Genomic DNA, 27,892 nt, shown 5'->3' on the forward strand with positions numbered 1-27,892 from the left:
CAATTCTGATTGCAGAAAGCACACATGTCCATTAAGAAAGAGCTTCAGCTGTACTATGCCATCACCACCCATGTGCCTCCAGATGTCAGTTCATCTCTATTTCTACTAACTTTGTAAAAAGATATCAAAAGCATGAGGGGTCGGAGGCCTCTTGCCACAAGTGCATTTAATAAATAAATCCATAAGGGGGTATAAACTGGGGGACCAGTATTAAGTACACAGTTATTAATAGTGCGAGTTCTAGAAAAGCACATGTGCATTTCTGCCATTTTCCCACCACCCACACAGCACTTCTGGACCCAAAACACAGTAAAACACACACAGTCATCCCTGCTCCCAGCAGGCACCAGGAAAGCTTTGCACAGCAGGGGGAACAGTATGGACAGACTATCTCAAGAAGACAACCAGAACACACCCTGAAGAAAAACCAGCTGCTAGACAGGTGCTTCTACCCCAACACCACCTCCTTCATTCTGTAATCACTGCAATTCAGGCCACCACAGGACAAAGGATCAGTGCACACATGCAGAACTGAGCATCACCAAGGAGCTCTGCCCTTGGCAGTATTGAGGGGAGTCAGCAGGAGACATGTACAGGAAACAGGGAAATCCCACAAGCAAAATGAACCTGACTCCCCAGTACCTTTACTGTAAAAAGTCACACAAGGCAGGAAGTGACATGATTTTAGCAGCACTCAGCAAGCCCTCAGCTACCCGTGACACCGTTCTGCAGGTCTGGGCAGCTCAGGCAGCTGGAGCAGCCACAGGCCCCCTCTCTCTGAAGGTTTTCAGCACTGTACAGCAGCAGCACTGGCAGGACTTATATAGGTCACAGGCAGCTGGTCACCACCAGTAATGTGGAAGCCATGAACAGACTTGGAATCACCCAGACCTCCTTTCTGTCCTCCCCTCCCCAGTTAAACACCAAACAGCATTTACAGCCTCCTCCCACTCTCACACAACTGAAACTTGAGTTCTCAGCAAGGGTTCAGCAGCCAGAGCAAATCAAATTCATGTCCAGGATTGCTACCCTTTACATTCACAAGAAAATAGACAGTCTTGCAAACACTCACACAGGTCTGAGGAGAGAAATGCTTCATACAAATGACCAACACACAACTATTTCTACATACACTGTGCGATGGTGTTCAACATGTTAAACCATTACACACATCCCCAAGCATGTGTACATCGTCATCAGGATCTTCTAATGAAACCAAAAAAGTACTGAGCCCTCATTCACCCTCCCCTTTTATTCTGATCTTCCATTCTACAATCTTTTTACCTCCTTTTCCTTCAGAGGAGAGAAGTTAAGATGTTGCAGCATACATCACAGTTGAGATGGCCACGATACAGAGTATCTCCAAACAATTGCAGGAGGCTTCAACCCATTCACAGCAACACCACACCACTTCAGAGGGCTGCAGGCATCTGGCCCTCTTGTTGTTTAGCCCAGCCTTTTATACCCCTCCTGTTAATGCACTGCACCTGTGTGCCCTCTGCTCCCTCTGGTGATTGGTCAGTGCCAAATGCATTGCACCTGTGTGCCCTCTGCTCCCTCTGGTGATTGGTCAGTACCAAATGCATTGCACCTGTGTGCCCTCTGCTCCCTCTGGTGATTGGTCAGTGCCAAATGCATTGCACCTGTGTGCCCTCTGCTCCCTCTGGTGATTGGTCAGTGCCAAATGCATTGCACCTGTGTGCCCTCTGCTCCCTCTGGTGATTGGTCAGTGCCAAATGCATTGCACCTGTTGCCCTCTGCTCCCTCTGGTGATTGGTCAGTGCCAAATGCATTGCACCTGTGTGCCCTCTGCTCCCTCTGGTGATTGGTCAGTGCCCCTGGGCGCTCATTGCTCTCAATGCTGCTCACCTGCTGCTCACAGCTGGAGCCAGTTAGGGATGAGGCTGGGCTGCAGCCCCACTTCCAATCACCACAAACTGTGTCCCTCCAGTAAGGTCCATCCAGCCTCTACACGAAAATGCATGACTCTAAAGCAAGCCTCAAAATGACAAGGAGACTAATACTCTATGCTCTGGGGTAGTCAAAAAGTTTCATGCTGCCTTGTTTGTCTCACTTTCACAAGCTGTATGGAGAAATACCTTGGTAAACCACTCCTCTCCTCCAGTTTGACCTCTGAGTTACTGCACCTGTAAACTGGGAACAACAAATGCCAAGACAAAGTTACTAGGCACATAGTACCACACAGGAACTCTGCATGACAAAATTGAAACGGTCAGGGCTAAGGTTTTCAAATTCCCACCTCATTAAGTTTACTCTCGTGAGAAAAGAAGGTCTCTTCCTATTGTTGTTTCATTTCATCCAAACACAAGCCAGTGTGTGCAAGCCATGAGGCTGCCTGAAGAGATTCAACAGGTCCATAATGAGCACAAGAGCCAGTGCATTTCTGGGCAGCTGTGTGACACTGAAGGCTGAACCAAACCGAGGTGCAGAGTAACAACAGCTTCTGCAGAAAGGCAGGTAAGTCTCAGAGAAGCCTGCCGGCTGCATTGTCCATTGATGGCACTGCACGTGGCACCTGATGACAACAGAAAGAAGAGCCCAGAAGGACTAACTGGGTGCAACAGCTACAGCTAAGACAGAGTCAAGGACAAAGTACTAGTTCTGTCACAAGTTTTACAGCTATTTGTTTAAACAGATGCTCAGCATCACTAAATTGAGTGATACATCTAAGAGGGTGACCAGCAGCTTTCTAAGCCAAGGCAAGACATGGATTTTACAATAGCTATTATATAGATCTTAGTTCCATTTACCACTCACGGGATACAAGAACTCTGTTCCTTTTATTTGTACAGCTCCATTGCTAAGAGTAAACATGGCAGATAAACAATAGTTCATGATCCTTCCCCTATGGGAAAAAAAAAAAAATCTATCTTCCTTCTGTGTATTTGACAAAAAAAAAGAGTAAGCTCCAAGAAGGATACTCCATTTCTTTGTTTTCTTTAGGTTTACTACATTTTAGACATATAGATTAAATCTGTCTTTACAAAAACCTTAGCAATAGCTGCATTCCTTACAAGTCAGGTGCATTGAAAACTTTCTCCTCTCCCCATTTCTATGAATGGCATCTTGTGGTGATAATACATTATTCTTATTTTCAATGGACAGCCACACCGATTTGTTCCAGCTGACAATACATTACTTAACATTGTATGGTGAAGAAGCCTGGAAAATGACATCTGCAGGAACAAAGCATAGAGAAAGCCTGCTTCTGTACAGAACAAGCTCCTGAGCGTTGAATAGGTAAGAGCAATGCACTGCTCGCACGCTTTTATATCAGGGGAAATGGACAGCATTTGGTTGACCTAGAGTACCAGTCAATCAAAAGTCAGTAGAGAAAAAGCAGTGAGAGAGGAAGAAAAAAATGAAGCTTGAGCTGCTGCAGTCATTTGCAGAGAGAATTATGGCTGAGAAGATAGTCTGGTATTTTGGGGATGTCTGCCACAAGCTGGTTTGGGGCAGTGCAGTGGGCCATCTTCTGGTGCATGCAACAGAAATCTTTCCTTTTCAAAGGAAAAGGCAGAAGCTCATGGGGAAAGCATCAACATGTGCACACGTGTGCAAGAAAAACAGAACACGACTGGCCTGTAGGTCAGATCTGTCCCAGTTCCTAACACAGCTGAACCTCTGAGTTACACCACTCATAGCTCACGCCTATGTTTTAATGCCCTTCCTATCACCAATTACAATATTCATTTTTTAAAATCTATGCATTAATACTCACCAAATTACAACTCAGCTCGGAGTTAAAGATAATCTTTTCCCTCTAAAAGCTCCTTGTTAGAGCTCTGCTGTCTTATCTGGGGTTGCGTGCTTCATTACAAATTGCTGTCACATGTGCCACGACCACACATTCAAGGTTGAAAAGTACAGAAATAGGAGAAAACGGATCACAAGAATAAAAGAAAAAGCTGTTAGGTATCTGGTCAGCGTGCCTGCCCTCCCCCACTATCAGAGTTTGCTGCTTTTGAACGATTTATGGAGACCCACAAAACCCCTGCTACACAGGCAGCTGAGCATCATGGCAATAAGTCAGATACCAGCGCTTGAAATCCACTGAAATCTAATGACTGATGGCCACCGACTCCACTAAGCCTTGGATCAAGCCCAACCCCCAGGTCTCATTAAACTCATCTTTATATAAAAATCAATAGCCCTTTTGCCTCCTCCTTCAGCTGGGAGGGAAACAACGGAAGCACTTCTACAATCAGAATTACATCTTACACAGGCTAAAAGAGTAAAGAGCTCCACAATGAAATTAATCAAAGTGAAGGAGTTATAACAGGCTTAAAAATGAGAGCACATTAATAACTGCTCCCTTGTGGTAAACAGAGCTAGTAATCAAGCACAGGTCCAGCAGAACCTATCCCGAGCTGAAGGAGAATTAGCTCTGCAGCTACATGAATGAGCAAGTGATTGGCTTGGACAGTCACAGGTGAGGGTGGAAAGGCTCTGTAGAAATTCAATTCATCCATCAAAAACTCAAAAGAGAAAGACACTCTTCTCTTAGAAACGAGATCACGTTTGTTGGTCATTCCGGAGCAAAAATCAGGTTTCTGTGTCCACCATCAATACATTTTGCACTGCCAGCACCCAGAACAGCAAGGATGATATGACAGCCCCAAAAACAAGCTTTTCACACTATGACTCCAGGCCTAGTACAGCATCCCAGTCTTTAGCTGGAATGTTTCTATGATTCCTCAGAGCAACCCATTTGTGAAGACCAATTGATAAGTGTCCAGTCTTCCTCCTCTGTTCCAGTGACAAAAACATATTCTGACAGCTCTTTGCTGCCTTTATCTTGGGTCAGGAAATTTGCCCAGAGAAAACTCACTCTCCTACTGACCTTTCCTTTGTCAGCTTAGTAGCCTATAAAACCATGATGCTTTTTGAAATTTAAACAGAAAAAGCAAAACAAGTGACTTTTCATCTCTATTCAAAGTTATAATTTGTCAGTGAAATCTCTGCAGAATCTTCAAGCTAAAGCACTGAAGTGGAAAAGGAGAAAAGAAAGCAGGACTTACTCTATGTGACTTTTCACTGGACATTTTGGTTACCTTCTCCTTTCTCCATCCTGCTATCAGCACTCAGTATGAATTTAAAATTCTGACTGTGCTTACCTTCAGAAGCCCCTTGGAGGTAGCTGTCTGTCTTTCACTGACAGGTAAGCGATACCACAGATCATCTGGCTTTATCAAAGTCAAACAGCGAGTCTGCAGCTCAGCACTGAGCTGCGTGACATTGACTTTTGATGTTACGTATCTAACAGTTGTGGAATTTTGTAATTAATTTTTAAACACATATTCATTTAAAAATAAATAGTTGGATGAGAAGAAAGGAAGAAATGGAAGATGATGGGAAAAAAACCCACAAATGAGAGGGTAAACAAACACTACTGAATTTGCTGGGATCTTTATAGCAGGGCCCCTTGTGCACCCTTTAACCAGCTCCAGGACACAAGACTTGAAGTGAGAATGTACCCAACCATACTGACAAAAAATGGCAGAACTGCTAGGTAAGCACTCACTCACATGGCTGACCATCCAAATGAATGACAAGCTACCAGGAGCAACGTCAGCTGGAACCCAAAAGGCTCTTGCTTCAAGGATGATGCTTGGGATTCAAATTGCACAAGCATCTCTACACAGCTTGAGCCACTTAATACAGTCTCAGAGGGATGTCTGAGTTCCCTGTACAGCCACAGGAAAGAAGCAGCAAGTCCAGTACAGCCTGTTAGGGAACTGCCCTGTCTGATCACCCAGGAGCCACTCTGGCAGTCACACTCCCACCAACCCCAGACTTTGACTGCTGAGACCAAAGTCCCTCCACAGCAGGCAGCTCCAGTGACCCCCTCTTGACTCCCTGCTCGCCCAGTTACTGAGCCCACAGCCTGTAAGGGTGTCATCCTGCTGAGTCCCGTCACCTGGCCACATGTCACACTTTGTCATGCAAAGGGCTGGCACCTGTTCACAGTCCCTTGCCTGGGGATCCCACCACGTCCCCCAGCCAGGGCACAACCTGCAGCTCTCACTGCAGCTGCACACCCAGCTACCTGCTTTAAGTGTATTCCTCAATAGCCCTGTGTGAGGTGGGATGAATCTCCCTTTTGTTTCCCCTGTCACCTGCACGAGAAAACCCTAAAAGACTAGTCAGATGTCTGCTTAGGTTCTTAGACAGCTTTAGTTACACAGAATTAATGTAAGTTGAAGGTTTTATGCTGACGAGGTAAGAAACTACTTCATAGATACCACAGTCCCTGTTAAGTCAAGCATCTCCTTTAAAAAAAAAACAACTTCTTGATTTGGAAAAAAAAAAATTCCAGATAACAGGCAAAACACAGGTTTAGGTTCCAAACAGAAAATTATTTTGGTCCAAGTAAGTCTTCCCTGCAAAGCAGTTGTCAGACTTAGAGCCAGAACATTAAAATAAAGGTGCGGGCCAATTATAAATATGATGTAAAGCATTGAGTCTCCTTGATCTTCAGAGATTTTACTTATTACCTGAATTGCCTAATTTTCCAGATTCACATTATGAAGGTTTTCAAAATAGCACTTTGTTCTTAAGTGACAAAAAAAGCAATCCCTATAAACAAAATGCTCAAGTGTTGTTTCACCTACTGACTAAGATTAGATGCCAATTTAGATCATAGGAAGCTGTAGCACTTCAATTTCTGCGTACTATGATATTTTTACTAGGTTGCAAAGATTACCTACATAATTCTCTCTTTATTTTTTTTAACCATAAAACTATCTTCTGTCATATTTATGTGATACCTTGAACAAAGCTTTCCAAAACTAAGCTACTGGAGCTGGTTCACATCACACTTTGTCTCGCTTCTGTCATTTTTATGTTGCCCTTCCAGCACAGCTGAGATCAGATGTCCCAATTCAAATGCATGACTGTGATCCTTGAAAAAAGTTTCCATAAAACAGGGTTAAACAAAACAGAAAGCGGGTAAGAATTGTACTGTTGCCTTTTTTCTGCACACAGGACAGGAAAGTCACAGCAGAGAAATTTATCCAAGAAAAAATATCTCCAGGTAATTGTCAGTTTGAAGACATTATCATATTTTACACCAGTACTGGCTTCAGGCCTGAAAAATAAGTAAAAGACTCTTTGAACAAGACATAGGGAAAAGATTATCTTTTACAAGAAATCAGCACAGGAACGTGCCTAAAGTGCTAACATACAGTGCCCATGCAGAGGTAGCATTTTTACAGATCAAATTTCTTAAATGAAAACACTACTTCTAAAGCTCAGTCTTTCATGGCTAGGAATAGAAATTCCCTATTGGGAAACCCTTTCAGAAATTAATTTGAAAATCAAAAGCCCAGATTGGACAGAGTAGCTTTGTTATGGGGAAAGGGAAAAAAAAAAAAAAAAAAAAAAAAGAAAAAAACATGGAAAACCCATAGCATTTTAACATCTTTCCTGTTCTCCAAAAAACTGTGTAACTACAGTTCACTTTAGAGTAAGCATTTGAATTTTTCATAAGAAATAGTGATCAAAAATCTGGTATACAAGGCAGGTAGTCTGACACCAGCACCCCTTGCAATATCAACAATCATTCTTCAGTTGGCAGTATTTGCCACTGCAGACCCCAAACCCTTGCTATAGTCTACTCTGCCAGCACTATGGAGTCAGCCTTTTTTACCCCCACAGATACATAGCTGATAAAAAAGCAAACCATTTTTCTCCCTTGCCTGTAAGGCCTCATGAATTGCTTATACAGCACTGCCAGCATCTTCAGAAGGATGCTGTAACAGCATTCAGACTCTCTCCAGATAGCCACAGTGAATCAATGGGCTTATGCCCCAAGGGAAGCCAGTGACAAGTAGGTTCCTAAATCCCAAAGCAAGTTTTGTAAAAATCCTGTCCGTAAAAATCAATCAAGAAATGGTATTGTATTAGCTCAGGAAGCCAAGCTTGCTTCGAGCAGCAAACAGCACAGGGAAGGCAGGAGTTTGCCAGCTATGCTGAGGTGAGTCTTGCTGGCAGAGATAGCTTGCCTCAAGCTTAAAAAGAGCTACCTCTGCTTTTTGGCCCTTGCTGGAGCCACAAGGTGCTCTAGCTATATTTACAGAGTAGCTGGGAGCTGTGGAGCAAAAATGGTTTTGGCTTGGGTGCTTATCCATAGCTCCAAAGAAAAACTGTGGTGAACATCAAACACATCTGCTGGCACAGACACTTGCTCTGCTGTGCTGCAGAGCTTCTGACACTGCCTGTGTCGCTGTGGTGTCCCAGTGCCTCCCAGCAGTGCACTAAGTGCTGCAGCTAATATCTGATGCTCTGTTTATTCTCTCTTCCCTGAGGGAGAATCATATGCACGGCAGTATGCATTGTTTTGAGGGAACAGCTCTTAAACAGGTACAAACAGCTTCTGCTGGAAGCTGAAATTGTGTGCCCCGAATGAAAGGTGCTCGGGCACATCATGTTCAATAAAAGTTCATTTCACAGACTAGGACCAATATCCTCCTCTCCCTTCCATTAAGACAGTCTCTTCTGCAAAGAATGGCTTTATCCTTTTGCAACAACATTCTACTGAGCTAAACGCCAAATTACAGAACAGTTTAAGTTGGAAAAGACCTAAGATCATCAAAGTCCAACCATTAACCCAGCACTGCCACATCTACATATTTTTAAAATGCCTCCAGGGATGGTGACACAACCACTTCCCTGGGCACGAACATGTTCATCAACAGCTGTCCTACCATAAATATCCTTGGAAGTTTTTATAACACATACGAGTGCTGAATTACACCATGACCGTACAACCAGATCCTTCACTGATTCACTTTTGAATTCCTGCATGAGAGGAACTATCAGTTTATTATCCAATATAGGATATCAGCCTTTGTTTCCTCTCTGTTTTGCAGATTCCCTCATTTTCGTGTCACCTGCAACAAAAGCTTATACTGCCCTTGAAGAAGAACAACTCTTTTCCAGTTCCTCAGCAATACTCCACTTCTTACTGTAATTTGGCTTCCTCACCAAGGAGGTGTTCACATGTTTATCATTACATCCAGTTCCTGAAACAGGCCTGCCTAGAGTATTTGATAAAATCTGAATGAAATTGCCTGGATAGTAATGTTATTATGAAAATGCCATATGTCTAGGGAATGCTACAGTAAAGTTTTCTTAATTGCTTGTGCACAGAAAACACTTCCTCCAAAGAAATGAGCAAAACCAAATTAAACAATTCCAACAACACTGGAACAAATAATTAAAGTTTTCAATGCATAACTTTTGCATAGGACAAGAATAGTCTCCAGAGGTGACCGAGGGTTTTCTTATTCTTTTTTGAGAAGTCATCAAAATCTACAGTCCTTAATACTAAAAATTCTTTTCTCAGACCAGGTTTTTTCTGTACTGAAAAAAGAAAAAAAAAAAAAAAAAAAAACCTCAAGAACAATTTTAAAAAAATCCTACAGGGAGGGCATTAATAAAACCCTAATCTGTTCTGCTCAGAAAGAGCTCTCAGTGGACCTACAAAGAGCAACTGATAAAACAGTTCCTAACTCTCCACCTGTTGGTGCAGCTTTCTTCTCCATGAAGAATTAAGAGTGCACACTACCACCAAAAGAAAAAAAAAGTTAGAAAAAAAGAGACAGCAGCATCCCTGTAGTCCTAATACCACTTCAGATTTTCAACAATAAAAAGTTTTCTTAAGAGACAGAAAGTCACATTTGAGTCCCACATGTAGGTCAGAGACAAACCACTCTTTCTAAAATAAATTAGCAATTAAAATTTAGAGATTTGATATAACTTCGCACAAAAAAGTTTCCAAAGAAGCACATCTGCCATCTCTGCTATGCTGGTGGCCTGAGATGTTCTGAGTGCTAGAAGCACTGTCAGCACAGGAACCTAGAGGTCCTGGAGGTCCAGAGCTCAGCCCCCAAGCTGTTAAGTCCAAAGTCACTAAGCAAATTCCGGCAACGAGCAGATGTTTTAAACTGTAGGGGTCCAGCATGAATAACTATTTGATTTCCATGGATGGAAAAACAAGTCCAAGGTGCATAACATGTTGTGCTTATCACAGTGGTCTTCTCTAGAATAAGCACCTCCAAGTCCCAGCTGAGGATTTTTTTTGAGAATTGTGGCAGGTGAAAGTGTCAGCACACAAACAGGACAGCGGAAAGGATGAAGATATGCAAGGAGAAAAATTCTGCTTAGATTTTGATGAGTACACTATAGGAATGGGATAGAAGTAACTCAGAAACACAACAACCAAACAGAACAATTCCCAGGGGAAACATCTATCTCAAGTTAAAATTCTTCTACTGTACTCACTTCAGATTGTCTCTCTGTCCTGTCTACCACAGAGCCAGGCTGATTTCAGAAATGCTTAACATGCAAAGAAGTAATATCCCTACATAAATAATAGAAATACTTTTCTTGCAAGAAATATTCCAAATCCCAAACATCTGCAAAATGCTAGCACAGATTTCCACATATCTTTTAGCTGTGATGGCATGACAATCCACTTTGAATTGGCTCCCATGGTAACCGCAACATTAAGGTCCCCTGAGAGCCATCTCACACAAACTCACATACACAGAGGATTGGAAGGGCTCTGTGCAGAGACAGTACACAAACTTATCCAATGCAAGGAGTTTCTCCACAGCACCTGCATTCCAGCTGAAAGGATTCAGAAAGACACCCTTTCTTTTGCTTAGGAAAGGAAATCATCTCTCACATAATCTCTAAGACTGGAGCAAGCATCTCTCTTTAGGAACTGACTTTTCTCCCCTCTTCCCTCACACCCTGATATTGCCTAACTGTAACACATGGACTTCAATCATTTCACTCAGCAGCATTTTGCTCTTCAGTAAGACCCAGCTTTGTAATTTTCCTAGTTGGGCTGGTGGAAGCCCAGGAAAGCCAAGAACCAAAACTGTCAATCAAACAGAGAGTTAGCTGCTCCAGAGAGACACCGTGGTGTGGTCAGCCCAACACCTGCAAACAAGTCCATGTCTTTCTCCACTTCACCTGGTGGCATCTGCATTTCATGCAGGACTCAGTCTAATCAGAACTCAGAGGTTCCCAAGAAAGGGAGCTGATTTAAGAACAAAACACCACACCAAAGTTATGCTGTTGGTACCTTTCTCTAGTTTGCTGTGGTATACAAATAATGACAAGCATCACAGATTTTTAATGGGAAAAGACGTCTCTGTGTAAGGTACATTTATCATCCTTTTCTTGGGATATCCCTTAAAAAAATTAGGTAAACAGTCCTAAAAGAGACACTTTCACAACATCCCACTGACAGGCACAATTCCATCAGCATCCCTCCTTTCCAGCCTGCTATAATTTATTAAGTGTCATAATTTGCAAACAGCCTCTAGCAAAATAGGAGGCAGGAAAGCAGTTTGAGTGAGACCTATAGCGATGAGAAGGAAGTGTTTTTCAAGAGAAATTCCAGAAAGTGATGGTTCACTCTTTGCCCCAAAAGAGGTCATGTCTCTTGGCAAATCAAACCCTTTTGTTCATCTTCCAAATGTATTTTGGCCAAGCTTCCAACTTCTAAATAAGAGACAGGAAATAGCAAATAAATTATAGTATCTTTAATACAATAGTAGCCTAATACAGCTTTTGTTTAAGGTTTCTGTTGACAATAAGAGGTTTTCAGAAGTTATATTTTATAGAATACTTATATAACTTCAATTACTTGTAGATAACAAGCACTGCACACTACCTAATGAGAATAACTATAAACACTACTCTTCCTTTGGGAGAGCATCTTCAAGTCGATGAGCCAGACATACTTGCGCAAGCAACAGGTATTTTTGATTCAGCTTCTCAAAAGTGAGAAACAGAAGAGAATTTAAAATTCCTGCCCATTTGGCAGAGCACACAGCTCTTTCTGCCTTCCGTTCTCTCGGAGACACGACATGGTAATTGACAATGTGAAATCAAGTCCTAAACATATCTGCTATTTTACATCTGGTTCCTGTTATTTTAACCTCAGAAGCAAACTGAAAAAAAGAAAAATTCCTATTACTGCTGATTGCTTATACTTCCCTAAAATTCTTCTCCTTTGTTCTATCAGCCAGGTTATTTAGAGGATATTATCCTAATCCAACAAAGAACTTAAGAACATGAATATTTTCAGTGAAGGCAAAGACTTTAATGGATCAAGATGCTTTATTTATTAGATTTCATCAGCTTTTGCTTCATATTCTAACTACTCCGCTGAAATAGCCTTACAGTTTCATTATTCTGTCTGCTGTATTAGTGATAAGTCACGTATGGAGCATGGAGGCTCCACTTGGGAATTCACATCTACCTTCCTAGGGACAACTTTTCATACATCAACCTCCAGATTCTTCTTCCTCTAAACTTTCACCACAGTAATTAACAAGTGACACCAGGCCAAGGACAAGCAGTCAGACTGCACACCCAACACCCTGTCTGCCTGGGGGACAACCAGAAAACCAACAGGGTGACAGTTCTATAGAAAACATCCAGTCAGGTGTCACTCTTTGACCTCAGCACAGTCATGACTGCCCAAAGCTAAACCACCATCAGGTAAGCCAAGATGGGAGCAGGCTCTCCTGAGTCACAGCACTGCAGTCCTACTCCCCGGGCTGTGCTACCCTGCATGGCCACAGACTCTGTCAATGCAGCTACACAGCAAGACCTGTCAGCCAGTTAATGAGCTTGCAAGGCCATTTTAGTCACTGCAATAAGCACTGGTCAACAAAAACCCCACTACTTCATTTGTCATCTCTTGTGTTGCTTGGCAGAACATCACGTGAATTAGGAACCAATGGCATCAGCGTTGCAACACTCAAGAGTTCAAGAGAAATGCATGGTTAAGACAGAAAGGTTATTCCTGAATCACTGCTTTCCTGCTGTGTTTGACACCAGCTGTCAATAGTTCCACAGAACTTGCTCTGTTCTACTCTTGTGCCATCCCATACCAGTCACCCAGCAGGCAGCCCAGGAAACATCACCTCTGAAACACAGGAGAGGAGGGGAGGGGAAGAGGTACTACAAACTCCCCTGGCACCTTCCTTCTCAAAGTCATATCACAATACCTCCACGGTAGCTTCTGCTTCTCAGCCTCCTCTAACCATGAAAACAAAAAGCACTGCCTTTATTTCCTTGACACCCACAGACGATCTCAAAGCTAAGAGAAACAACCTTCATTTGGGAAGTCCCTGCAGACAATCTTATGGGAAAGACACCATAACTAGCACGAGACAGCTGCTACCACCTCCTCCTAAGAGGCAGATTCTACTCAAGACATGGCTGTGGCACGTTCCAGGCACCAGTGCAAGCCACCACTGTCCAAAACACAGATCCTTCCTTCCCTTCCTGCACCTCACTCCTGCTCTCCCAGAAACACTCCCTCATGAGGCTGCTCCTATGTTCCTGTTTTGTTAAAATCAGCATCTTCCCCATAACAGAACTCCCCAAAAAAGGACCTAAAGAAAGAGTCTGCAATTAGCAGGAGTAAGGAAATGCACATCTGTCCCATGGAGAATCTGAAGAGGAACTGCAAGTCCAAAAGTCAGCAGCAACACACAGCCAAAGTAATATCTGCCTCTTCTCCAAGTTCTCAGGTTCCCCGACTACATTCTCCCTTATAAAATTGTACAAAGGACCTTATTTTCTCACAAGCAAAAGAAAAAGGAGCCCTGAAATTGAGGAAATATATTGGTGCAAAAAGATTTCAATGAGTATCTTTGGACAACTGATATAGAATTCATGTTTTGATGGTGGAGTGACAAAGTCCCAAAATAGATCAGAGCTCTTCAGAAAGCAGGAAGGCAACATGTATCCTCTTTATTCCATTTTGTTCATTTAATCCTAAACAAGAGCCGGTACTTTAGGTGAACAAGATATTTTTCAAGCATTTCCTAAAGTAAAAACAATAAAGCATCAGATAAAGAAAAAATTTTACATTAAATGGGGGGAAAAAACAAAACAAATTCAACCAACAGCCAGGACTTCCCAGCAAAAAGATTAATACATGTAAGTGTGGTGGTGAGAGGGAGGTCAAGAAATGGGATGTCACATACTGCAAAGAAGAAAAACTACTGCATATTTAACAGAGTACAAGATTTTTCTTGAAAACCTATCAGATTGTGAAAGCCTGACCATCTTCCTTCCCTCCCTCCATGACCATTCCCCTCTGTGATGCAAGGGGGAACATGGGGGAGGGCACACTAGAACACCCCACTGCCTCCTAGCAAGGCTGCACTTCCCTTTCCAGGACTGTATCCCAATTCCACAGTAATGTAACCCTCCAGTTTATTAGCCTCTTCTCATCCCAAAACACCAAACCCAAACCATAATTCCACATTTCAACAAAGCAAAGGATAACCAAGCCTGTACTGCCACGTGTCCCATGAATTTTGCAAGGGAGGCAGACCAGTCTGTACGAGCCAACGCGAATCCTGCAATCCCTGAACTGTCTGACTGGCCTCAGCACTGGACTACACATCTTGCCTGTTACCCCATGGCCATGCAAGGCAGTGGTCTGGAAAAAAAAAAAAAAAGGAAGAGGCGGCTGACTTCCATGAAAACCAGAGAACATTGTTTATCACGAGGCAAGAGGGAGAACTTTATTCCAGGCGGTGCAAGAGTCATCACCACTCAACAAAAGAGGTTACAAGCTTCCTCAGTTAAAGCACACAGACGGATCCTGCCGTGAGCTTTCAGTAAGAAAATGTTTTCCCCTCTTTTATGGCAGACCACAATCAAAAATTACTCATCTTTACCACTATAGCAGGAAAACACAGTTAAAATGCTGACAAAAATGTTGCTTTAGAGTTTCAAGTCACTGAAGCCTCAGGCCTCTTCCTTATAGCCAAGACTGTATTCTGAAAAAAGGAAGGAGGGGAAAAATACTAATATCATACACTCACAAAACATGTTCACAAGGAGAATTAAACTTTGAGTCTCTCACGTCCAAAACATACAAGGACACTGACACCTGTAAGATTTTCTGTGCTGCCACCACTGCAGTAAGATCAGGTCTTTCACCAAGCTAAAGGATGCCAGGAGGTTACTTGGGTGAAAAGATGGGACCCCCACCTTCTGAGAAATTTGATTAAAATTGGCTGACAGAGTCAAACTTTACCTGCATGTGATAACTGTCTGCATGTGCCTGACAACCTCACAAAAAGCATGATCACGGAAGCTCATTTTTTCAAGAGTAGTTTCTCAAGGAAATAGGTAAGGGAAAGGCATTTCCCAAGTTTCCCAAGGAAATAGGTGAGGGAAAGGCATTTTCACTGGCACTACAAGCAAAAACAAAGTTTAATCTGGCACCCTTCACAATTACTCAATTAGCTTCCAATTCAAGAACAGAAAAGAACAAATTAATTGACCATCAAAGTCTTAGAACAAGCCTGGTACTGTGCCATCAAATGGAAATGAGGGGAATTAGGCTACAAACAGCCTTGCTGCAGGCATCCAAAGCTGCCCTCTGCCAAAACTTCCCCCATGGGACACCTTTGGTTCTCATCAAAAGAGCCAACACAGTAATTGCAAGACAGAGTAGATTTGAATGCACGCACCAAGAGAATTTGCAGCAGTCAAAACACACACGCAAAGCCAGTGAGCCAACACAGTCACACGCACAGACCCGACTACCAGGGGGCCTGGCCTACACAAACATGAACCAAAGCACAAATCAGCATGTGACATGTCAAACAAAAGAGGATGGACAAAAGCCACAGGAACACTGCATCTTGAAATTCATCTTTCCACAGGAGGTTAGTCAGAATGAGTGAGTGAGTGAACATGTTCACTTCTGTGAGTTCAATATAATATTCCCCAATGCTTTAATCATTACAGCAAGAACCCAAGCCTTTAAGTATACATCTGCCTAAGAAGCTGAACACTTCAGAGAGCAAAATTAACTTGGAGGTTAGCTTCCATTCCCAAAGAGTTGTATTTGACAATTAGAAGTCAAATACAGAAGTCAAAATCAGGCCAACATTTAAGGGCCACAAGGGGAATAATATGATGATTGCAAAGGAAAAAAGCAAATAATGGCTAGGTGCTCATATTTGTTGGAGTCATACACATGGTGGTATTCATAATGATACTAATTTTGAGTTCTGCTTTATAAGGCATATTCCTAAAAGCAACTTATTTTCTAATTATGAGCTCCAGTGATCATGCACATTAAACAATGAAAACAAACGGCAGTAGATATGAATGTTGTGACAGTCCCATTATCTCTCAAGCAATGCATGAGAATAAGCTGTTAGCCATCCTCATAGGCAAAATTCACTTGAAATGTCACTTCTAGCAAAATTCCTACAGCTGTCATTTTACTCTCCCTCTATCCATACCAGAAGGCAGCAATTAGACAAAACTGAATTAAAGACAAAAATTCTTACTTACCAAAAATATTTATAGTTTGGAAATTGTGTCCTTAAAAAGGTCTTGCTATCTTTTTAAATCAAAAACCCAAAACAAACACCGACAAAAGTGATGGGGAAATGAATGGAATTTTTTCCTTCGTGATGCTGAACTTCTCAGGGATTCCCTGCTCACTGCCCTCCTTTAAAATGCAGGAGAAGCAAAGACTTGATCTTCTAGCTTACATGTTCATCAGCACACAAGGTACTGCTGTTATCCCACAGAGCACTTAATGCTTCTAACAGTTCTTCATTACCTCCCCAGGAGCTTTCATTGGCAAACACAGCAGCACTGCAGTGCTCAGACAAAAGCTCTGAGAAATATCTTCTAGATGTAACCTCTGGGTTCAGCTAAGTCCACAAGCAAAAGCAGAAGCTTGATGCTCAAGAGCAGCAATACACAACTCCTTAGACAGGGTGTTATTTCCCATTTTGTCTAGGTGCATTAAGCAAGAACAAGAGACACACCGTAGTTTCCACAGACTCAGAGCTTTAGCCTTGCAACAGGGGAATTTCAAAGCCAAATATTATTACTGAGAGCAAGAAAACACCACCAGATTTAGAAGCAGCAGGAAAGGAATAGATGTGCAGCCTATGGTGAAGCTACAACACTCCCCTGTAAGACAAGACCCCTTGTAAGGAGCTAGGTGGGGGCTGTTCAGCATGGAGAAGGGAAGGCTGTGTGGAGACCTCACATCAACCTTCCAGAAACTGAAGGGGTCTACAGGGAAGCCAGAGAAGAACTCTCTGTCAGGAGCTGTAGCAACAGGACACAAAGTAATAGCTACAAATTGAAAGGAGAAATTTAGCTTAGATATCAGGAAGAAATTCTTTATGGTAGGGATGGTGAGGCACTGGAACAGGTTGCCCAGAGAAAGAATGAATGCCCCAACCCTGGCAATGTTCAAAGCCAAGCTGGGTGGAGCTCTGAACAACCTGGTATAGTGGGAAGTGTCCCTGCCCATGGCAGTGGCAGGCTGGGAGTAGATGATCTTTAAGGTCCATTCCAACCCTAACATTCTATGACTCAGAAATCCATGCTACAGAATTGTTTTGTGCCTCCTGCATTATTGCCCTCCCAGCATAACAAGTTCAGTCTGATTCCAGACAGACATCAAGCCTACAAACAGAACAAAAGCCCAGAAGCCCCAGAGAAGACAAACCATACTGTTCCATAAGTGGCATAAGCCATAGATATTCCTCAATGTGGCTTTTAGCTTAAATGTGCAGTACCTTTCACAATCCCATCAACACAGGGCTGAAACAAAAACAAAAGAAGAGGGAAATCACTTGGACTTTTCCCAGGACAGACACAAGGACAATATCTGGAAGACATTCAATTTATCCTCATGCACTGTAAGTGACTTGCACTGAGAGCAGAGCAGCTCATTTGCATTAGGGAAGCAGGACTGCTCAGTTACCCCTCAATATCCCAAGAAGTATTCCAGTGATTACACAGAATAGATGTTCAAGGACAATAACATGTGATGAAAGAACATTCAGAGACAAGACTGAAACTCTTTTTGCATTCTATGCATTGTTCCATTTTCTTGTCAGGGGTAAAAGGATGCAAGCTGGCCCTCACCTTACTCTGAATTCCTGAATAGAGACACAAATAGCAGTAATACATATATACACTAAAAATCCACATCCTAATGCTGATTCATACTGAAGCTAGGACAGACAATGACACATTCTATATAAAACACTTTAAAAGTTTTGAATGAGACATCCAATTCATATCTCTTTTAATAAAAATAGATCTGCTTTATTCACAATTGCTGCTATTCCTAAATTCCTGGAGCTCGTAAGAAATGCAAATTCACAGAAAAAAATGCATTATTCACTTTTAGAGTGTGAATGAAGGTATTTGCATAGAATCACAATCAAAGAATGGGTAAAGGCTGGAAGGCACTGCAGTGAATAATTTAGTCCAATGTCCCTGCTGAACCAGCTGTGCCCTAGAACACGTGGCATAGGATTGTATCCAGACAGCTCTTGAGTATCTCTAGTTAGGGAGACTCTACAACCTCTCTAGGCAACCTGTTTCAATGCAGTCACTCATACAGTAAAGCTCTTCTTCATGTTCAGTTGAACATTTCTGTGCATCAGTTTCTGCCTGTTGCTCTGTGACCTGCTGGTGAGCACCACTGAGAAGGGCCTGGCTCCATCCTCGAGACCCTCCCTTCAGGTACTATTAAAACACTGATGAGGTCTCCTCTCACTCATCTGTTCGTAAGGATGAGCAGCCCGAGCTCCCTCAGCCTTTCCTAGGAGAGATGGTGCACTCTCACAGTCATCTTCGCTGCCTTCCTCTGGATCCATTCCAGGATATCTATGCCTCTGGTGTACTGAGGAGCCCAGAACCAGACACAGCACTGCAGATGTGCCTCACCAGAGGCAGGATCACAAGGAGAATAGAGGGGCAGGATCATCTCTCTCGACCTGCTGGCAATGCTCTTCTAACGCACCCCAGGGTATCGTTGGTCTTCTTGCTCATAAGGGCACTGCTGGTCATGGACAGCTTGTTGTCCACCAGGGCCCCCAGGTCCTTGTCCCCTGACCTGCTGGTCCACCAGCCTGTGCTGGTGCAGGGGGTTATTCCTCCCCAGATGCAGGACCCTGCGCTTGCCTTTTTTGACTATCAGAAGGTCCCTGTCAGTGTCCTTCCGAAGGGCTGCACCATCCCAGCTTTGTGTCTGCAGGGAACTCGCTGAGGAAGCTCTTCTACCCCCTCATCAAATCATTGGTGAATTAAGTTAAACAATACTGGACCAAGTATTGACTCTTGGGGGACACCCAAGTGACAGGGCTCCAACCAGACCCTGTGCTGCTGACCATGACCCTCTGGGATCTGCCATTCACAGCCAGTTCTCAACCCACCTCGCTGTCCTCTCATCCAGGCCACACTTACTGAGTTTGTCTGTCACAACATCCTCCTAAACAGTGCTGAAAGCCTTGCTGAAGTCAAGGCAGAAAGTATCCACAGCCCTCCCCTCATCCATCCAGGTAGCTGTTTCATTCTAAAAGGCAATCAGGTTGGATAAGCATGATTTAGCCTAAGTGAATCCATGCTGTCCGCTCCAAATCACGTTCTTGCCATCCATGTGGACAGTGATGGCCTCCAGAATGAGGGGCTCCATCACCTTTCCAAGGACTGAGGTAAGGCTGACAGGACAGCAGTTCCATGGGTCCTCCTTGCCCTTTCTGAAGACTGGGGATAACATTGGTTTCTTGCAGTCCTCACACACCTTTCCTAATCTCCATGACCTCTCAAGGATGATCATGAGCAGCCTGACTATGGTACCCTCTGGCTCTCTCAGTGCTCGTGGATGCATCCACCAGCATCCCACGGACTTGTGAATGTCAAGTTTGCCTAGCTCTTCTCTAACCCAATCCTCCTTGACCAAAGCAAAGTGTTCCTTCCAGCATCCCCTGAACTCTGGTCTCTGGGTCAGAGATTCCTGAGGGCTGATCTTGGCAGTGAGGACTGATGCAAAGAAGGTGTTCAGTATCTCTGCCTTCTCTGTGTCCTCTGTAACCAGGGTCCCTCCTCCATTTAGTAACAGGCCCATGTTATCCTTAGTTTTTTCTGGTTATTGATGTATTTGAAGAAGCCCTCTTGTTGTCCTTGACATCCTTGGCCAAGTTTAATTCCAGATGGACCTTGGCCCTCCTTGTCTCATTTCTACTTACTCTGACAACCTCTCTATATTAATTCCAAGTGGCATGACCCTGCTTCCATCTCCTGTGTATTTCCTGCTTGCGCTTGAGTAATGACTACTCTTTTTTTTCATACACACAGGTTTCTTGCACCCTTTGCCTGATTTTTTGCTTATCAGAATGCATTCCTCAAGGAAATCCTTGAATTCAACAATCCTTGAATTCAACAACAAACTCTCCTGGTTTGCGAGAAGCAGGGTCTCCCTTTAAAGCACAGATTCAGAAACATCTATTAATTAAGAAAAAATACTTTTCTATAAAGTATTTTCATTACCTTCAATTACCAGGCATTAGACTAACTTGGAAGCAAGTTCAGCTTCTGCCAATCACATGAAAAATTAACCACATCTACTCATTACACAACAGCATTGACTGACATCATGCATCAAGTGAAATACTTTGACACTCCCAACATATAAAAATTTCTTTTAATATGTGTGCACACAAGTGTAGCCTAGCAACAGCCAGAGCCAGCACCCTCTTTCACATGCATCTGACCCCAATAAAGCACATCTTTTGTCCCAAGCCCTAACAGGATTTTCTGGCAGAAAATAGTAAAAGAACAGCACTTCCAAGAAAAAGATGAACTAGACACAAATATGAACACATTAGAAGGTATTGCAAATTTGGTCTTCAATGTAATCTCCTCTGGTTGCTCAGTGTATATAATCAAAACCCTGTTTAGCTCCAGAAACATCTAGTGGCACTTCATTTCAAGTCCAGAAATGTGATTCTGCGTTTTGTTTTACTTCTTCCACTCGGGATCCTGAGCTCCATCTCATAGCCACTGCAACAACCAAGGCTGTACTCAGCTTTTACATCCTCAATCTTCCTTGTTTTCAGGTATGTATGGAAGCAGAATGCACAAATGCGCTTTTGCTCCATGCACTGCCTGTTCACAGCGCCTGCATTGTCCTCCCAGCCTCCATGAGCACCTCCAACCTTACACAAGTTATTCCCATCAACCAGAAAGAGAAGTAAGCTGTCTAGGAACAAACCTGTAAAGCGAAGAAGCTGCTCCCAAGGACCCCATGATCCACATCATTCACAGTTTGGGATGAGGCACTTGGACCAGACTAGTGCCATATGTGCTCCTAGAACAGAGCTTCCAGTTTAGTTCTATCCAAAAATGAATCAAATACTCTGAAGTTGCTCCATTATTCAAGTGCAGTAAGGTGGGATAACCAGAAGAATTAGCTTCAAAAAACATACTCATAATGCAATTTCACTGTCAAACATCAGTGCACATGCCCATAGTCGAATTCACACTGCATTTGTTACAAAGGGCCAGTACTACACACTTGGGAGGTGCAAGATGCTCTGCAGAAAGCAACACAAGCCAACCCAAACCCAAAGAAATCTTGTCTCAATTTCCACAATGTAGGTATCTGCTCAAAACCCCCAACACACAAGAGGTTTGGTATCGCTTCCAAAATGCTTGTTTAAAAGTGACTGAAAGAAGTTATACCAAGTAGTATATTCTAACTGTTTCATTCAAGTGGCATCTGAATTATTTTTATTTTTATGGCGCAGAAGTACTTGTTTTTGCAACACATTTAGGGGACAAATTCAGGTTAGAAATAAGCAGGCACAGTAAGTGGAAGTCGGGCTGAATAAGATAAATCTTTGGTCACCAGTCCACTGTTTTATTTGCAGAACGAGGCAACATTTTGGCTAATTTACTAATTTATTTTATGGTAATATAAAGTGTCCTGTCCTCCAGCCAGATACATTGCTTGGGTTCTTTACAGGCAATTCTGCCCAAAAAGGCTTTAAGGCAAATACTAGTGCATTCTGTGTGCACTCTGACCAGACAAAAAAATGACCATTAATATACACTTTCCTACCCAAAGCCCAAGGTTAGTGGTATATACTATACTATATAGTACATGGGGAGCAGGTTTGTGCTCACACATATAGCACTGGGTGTTATTAACTGAAAATCAGGTTCTTATTTCCATGTTTAAAGGTCACGTTTTCAAGAGCCCTCACTGTTTACAGGACAGCCTTTGTACAATGTACTTCGTAGCATATAGAGTGCTTCTTAAATTGCACACTCTACTAAGAACATCTGTCTTTTAAAGCCTAAAAGTCTCAGTGTGGTGGGTTGATACCACGTGCCTACCAAGTTATCCTATCACTTTCCCTCTTCAACAGGACTCAGAGAGAAGAAAATAGGATTTTAAAAAAATATGGGTAATAAAGGCAGCTTAATAAGCAAAAACAAAGACTGTGCATGGAAGCAAAGGAAAATAAAAGTTATTTTCCTTCTTCACATCAGCAGGAAATATTCAGCTACTTCCCAGGAAGCAAGGCTTCAGTATGTATAGAGGTTTCTCCAGAAGACAATTGTCACAGTAACAAATGCCAGCCACCCGGCTTGTCCTTTCTCAGCTTCTATTGGTAAGCAGACATCACATGGCCTGGAATATCCCTTTGGCCAGTTTGGGACAGCTGGTTCTGGCTGGTCCATCCTGGAGCCAGCTGGCATTGGCCCTGTCAGACATGGGGGAACCTTCTGGCAGCATCTCACAGAAGTGACCCCTGTAGCCTCCCACCCACAGCCAAACCTTGACACACAAACTCAGAACATGAGGAAAATAAGAATAACTGAAAAGCTTCACCTAATAAGTGCAGTTCTGTTTACCCAGAAGTCAAACATCTCCTATTTCTGTATACATACCTTTGAGAGGCAGTGGGAAATCCCAATTGCAGGTGTAATGAAGGAGCTTCTATTCTTAATTACTTGTGCCAGCTGTTCCAAATACCCTGATCCAGTGCCTTGAGGAACAGTCAGCAAACCTACATAGATTAAGAAATGAGTTGGTACTTTACAAAAGAAATGGTTGCAGACCAAAAGGGCAAGAAAAATCCTTGGTCTTCCTCATCCTACTCTTTTCTGCTTTTCCCTGGCATAAGGAAAGCAGAAGCCAGCTGCATTCATGGCTGCTTTGTATGGGAATTCAATACTGAACATATTTTTTAAAAAGAGTCAACTCTGCAGCCTAGGGCAATTTTGGAAACCTAAGTAAGACATTTGTAAGCCTACCTCCTCCAGACTTTGTGTCAATCCACAAGCATCAGGAAGAGAATCCCAGCTTCTACTAGGAATCTCAGGTCTTAAAGATTTTCATTCCATTTACTTGCACACCCAAGTTGTAAAATTCCCCAGCTGAAATTGCCACAACACAATAGTTACTTCCAGAAAGCAGCAGCTAAAATATATAACACATAAAAAAAAATAAAAACCAGCAGGCCAGCAAAGACTGCCACACAAGACTATGTGCCTATTAGAACCTGGGAAGCTGGATTAAGCACTCAGGAGACACAGATTCCATTCCCAGCTCCAGGTATGCTAGAAACAGTCCCTGCCAATCTTCTTCCATTCAGAGGACATATTCCCCGGACCAAGAGCTTTCTTCCCTTGTGCAGTGCCTCAATGCTCACAGGGTCTCTGATAACCAACAGAGCAAAGAGTATTTCCCTTCTTTCCATGCCCGCAGCAAGAATAGGCTGACAAAACTGCAAGCCATCAGTAACTGTAAATAAGAGAGAAAAATACATAATGGAGGCAAATAATATTTGGAAGAAAACATTGAAGGGAAAGGAACCAAACAGCACTCTTTCATCAGCCGGGACGTCTCTTAGTCATGATCTGGAGTGTTCCCACCTGCTCCGCTCTGTCACAAACTCCCACAGCTCCGAAGCGCACAGCAGCAGCAGCAGCGCCCCGACACCTCTCCTTCTGCCAAGCCTAAGCAGCGTAACGGGAGCGTTTTGTCATTCAAGTTCCCACTTAGTTAATGGCTGTGACACCTTCAGATCTCTGCAGTGTATTTCACACAGAATGTCTGCACGAAGCAAAGCAGTCCCAGCAGCCCAGTGCAAGCTCCTGAGCTGCTGCCCATGTGGGCAGTCCCACCCCAGGAGCACTGGGCTCGGCATCCTGTCTTACCTGTGTGCTTGGCCTACTAACAACCCTGTTCAGGCTGGTTCTGCTCCCCATCGCTCCTTTTTTTTGATCTGTGATATCATAAAGGCCTCACTTCAGAGAAATTCTTTGGCACATGCTGCTCTGCCTTGGCGAAGGCAGACCCATGCAAGACAGATCTCAGAGCCAAGGAAAAGGACTAACAAGGACTAAGGAGGAAATTCTCCATGGACCTTTTAGGTACAAGGTATCTAGAACAAATACACTTTGAAAGTCCTTTGAAGTGCTGCTCTCAGTGCCTTCATAGACTTGAAAACCTTTGGAAATGTACCTCTGAACGCTTAGCTGAACAGGAATTTGTCAGTACTTTGCTGAATAGAGATCCAGATTACAGAAGCATAAATGATACAGGATATTTACTTTCTGTTCTTTGAAAAGTTCTGCCCAGCTCCCCTTTTTTCACGGCCTCAGCAACAGCAGTTTATCCATGTTACATCCATGTGGACCTGTTCCATTCAGCTCCTCCGTTACCATGTGTCTGGCAAGTGATACAAGGGATGTTTTGTTTTTATGACAAACATTCTCTCTCATTATCTGGCAATTTCAACTACTTAAACAAAAAAGTTTATATAGCACCTTCCAAAAGCAAGTTGGTCCTTTCTTTGAAACACACTGGTAACAGGAAAATACAGCAGCATGACCCTTCACTCCCAAATACAGCTGCACACAGCCACATGGATTGGTGCCAATAAAACACAAGCTTCTGCCTCCATGGAAGTGAATAACTTCTACAGACTGAAAATGGAGGAGGAACAAACAGAAACCAGTGTCAGATCTGTAACTCATATTTGTGCCTGCACGTGGTTGAGGATTGAGAATTTCCAAGGCAAGACAAGGGGCAGATTTATAAACATTTTTTTTAATTGCAATTCAAATACTGGATTTATGGTTTTCAACCCTGACTGTTCCAAAAGTCCTGGGTAACCCATCCTATTTGGTCAGACATCCTCTTTTGACTCCATACTATGGAAACTACAGCACTATCCTGATTCCCAGCTCCTGGTCTTCTGCCACAGACTGGGAACCACTATCCTAAATCCAAATGATCTGGGCAATCACAGAACCATCCCTCTCACATATCCAGAAATGGGGTGTTTATCCAAGCCAAACACTAGGTCTGTCTCTACACAGCAGCTTGTAACCAAGGTGGTAATGAATCTTCGGCAACTAAGTGCTTAATTTATGGACAGAGCTCTAGTTCATGCTGCTGCAAGGCTAAGCCCTGTACACAAGCAGCCAACCAGAATTATTTTATGTCTGTACAGTTAGAACATTCAGCTCCCATACAACTGTAAAGCATGCTGCTCTGAATGCTATAGCAAGTTATTACCAGCAGCTTATGTGCAGTGTGTTTCTTCTATCCACTGCAGTACTTGAGTACTGCCATCAAACCAATTCAGAAAAAAAAATAGTCCTATTATTCAGTCTTGAACACAACATATACACCTTTGCTCATCTTACTTCAATGACTGCTCGAAATCCAAAAAATCAGTTAATCCCAGGTCCAGCACTTGTTCTGCCAGACATCCCGCAGCAAAGGACTGAGTAACACCCTGACCACCCCCAAAACTTACCAATACCCACCTCAAGTAGGCTCAAATCCCAGACTGAGAGCAGCAAAAACCTATCCCACCGTTTAGGCAAAGAGCACGTAAGCAAGTGCTGGAACCAAACAACGCCTCCCGCTGCTGGTGAATTTATCTATTTAATGACAACGCACCATTCAGCATAACCAGGTACCAACTCAAAAGGTACCAAGAGGTACCAACTCAAAGCCAAGTCAGCAGCAAAGAGCTCCAGGTACAGGTCAGCTGTTTCATCGGCAATGAAAGCTGCAACATGGATACCATCACCTGCAAACGACAGAGATGTCAACCCTAGATGGCTCAAAGATGGAAAAAAGAGAAGAACTACCCTACAGCAACAGACTGTAATTATTCCAAAATTAATATTTTGGAATTTTTTTCCTGCACTAAGTCTGTGAAAATTAATTCAATTATTTTTCTGTACTGCTGATTAACCATCCAAACACAAAATGCTGGCTATTACAAAGCTGTGTTCTTCCCTTGTCTTTCAAAAGATATTAGCTACAGTCCAGATACTTATGTATATAAATTCTGCCAGGCATGTTTAATGAAAGCTTTACCTTCTACCCCTGCATTCTTAAAGTAGAGAATAGCCTGTCTTTTACCTTTCAGCATCATAATGAAAGACTAATTCGTTCCATGGAATTGAAGAAAATACTGTGGCTAGCAGAGCCCTATTGAGAGACAGATTATTTATCTACTTGGGTGTGCATGCAAGAGTAAACTTGTCACATCTAAGGGGAAAAGGGAAAGGTAGCAAAGCTGCTGTGCTGACATTCTCCTCTTCTAGACATCCACACAGCCCAGTGCAATAAGAGGTATGGTGTTCAGAAACAGCAATAGAGCAAAATCAGGCTGGAGAATTTGCTGGCCTCTGAACAGGAGCTACTGGCAATCCAGGGTGCTGCCTTAGCACAGCGTGCATCCCGCTCCACGGTCAGGGGTGGGGAAGACACATTCTGGGTGGACAGCCTAGAAAGGAACATGATGCCCTTCAAAATAAGAACAAAACTGCAGCCACAAACCAAAACAAATGTAACCAGTGCCAGCTTTCCAGGGACTAGATGCTGCCTGGAGCTGTGCATGGCCCAGAGACACCCAGTGGTTGACTGGTACATCACAAGCACATGTAATGAGTGGAAAGGTTAAGGAAAGCATCCCCTCAGTTCATTTATTCAGTACAACCTTGGGCTGATATGATGCTTCTCTGCTCATCTCCAGTTCTCACACTGGGTGTAGGAATAGATAAGAAGGTCTACGGGAGAGGCCTGATTCTGAACAAGTGACAAACAGCAAGAAAGTGCAGGGAAAAGAGGAGCTGGCAAGGTTTCATACTGTGCATTGTCTTTCAGCTGTAGATGTTACCAACATCCTCTGGCCTTTCCTAAGGAGGTTCCTGTGGTCAAGACTCTGCCTTACTTGAGGTCTCTGGAGTTTGGGTAATCATTACCTGCGGTCTGAGATAGAGGCAAGTGCTGTGCCACACTGAGGGTCAAATGCCAGCTAAATGTAGCTTGTCGAGCTGCTAACCTTGCCAGCAGCAGCTATGCTTCCTGACTTAAAGGAGATTTAATGGCCCAACAACAACTCATCAAGGTATACATGCAAAACAAAAGGCATCTCCTTTCATATCATTTAGCAGCATAGGACCAGGCTCTGGACTAGAAAAAGAGAGATAAATAGATCCAACTGGAAACCAGCTTTTAGTAGCTCTACAGAAGTATAAGCAGAGTTTTCTTTAATCCAAGTAGCACCAGAGCTGCAGAAAGCGACAAGCACTATGGGCCTCCCATGCACTGCTCTCCAACAGTAGACTTGATTCCATGCAACCCAACTTTAGGCAGTCATTAAATAACCAAGTTAAGCAGATCACCACAGTCAGCTTTTTCTAATAGAAATGGAGAAGGATGGACATCTCTTACCATCAAGATGGAAATCATCATCTAGACATTAGCATCTCTGCACCTTGTATTTCAGACCCACCAACTAAGTGGCAGGTACTAGGAACAGCTGAACTACACATGGTCAGTCCTAGACAGGATTAATATTATGCTCTCTTACTTAGCCTGCGCTGTTGTTAAATCTGAGTAGCAATGCTCAATTTGGATAAAAGTAAATGTACTCCCCAGAGAGACGCAGAAATCTATGTTATAAGCTGCTTTGTGACTCCTTCTGGAAAACAGCAGGATAAA

General features: G+C 43.0%; 1 protein-coding gene across 5 annotated transcripts in view; it reads right to left on the reverse strand.

Moving 5' to 3' along the window:
- TSPAN4 (tetraspanin 4) overlaps positions 1–27,892 on the reverse strand; it is a 415,376-nt gene that overhangs the window by 373,525 nt on the left and 13,959 nt on the right. Inside the window, exons 1-2 of one of the 5 annotated variants that reach the window (XM_038139112.1) lie at positions 23,571–26,860; positions 22,807–22,925 (exon numbers count right to left, since the gene is read on the reverse strand). The exons of 3 other annotated variants lie outside the window; for them this stretch is intronic. The gene's annotated coding sequence lies outside the window, so the exon portion shown is untranslated. Of the gene's footprint in view, positions 1–22,806; positions 22,926–23,570; positions 26,861–27,892 lie in introns of those variants that run through there. One more of the 5 variants, XM_038139113.1, reaches the window with a different exon arrangement.

The sequence above is a fragment of the Motacilla alba genome, chromosome 5 (assembly GCF_015832195.1).
Source record: "Motacilla alba alba isolate MOTALB_02 chromosome 5, Motacilla_alba_V1.0_pri, whole genome shotgun sequence".
NCBI lineage: Eukaryota > Metazoa > Chordata > Aves > Passeriformes > Motacillidae > Motacilla > Motacilla alba.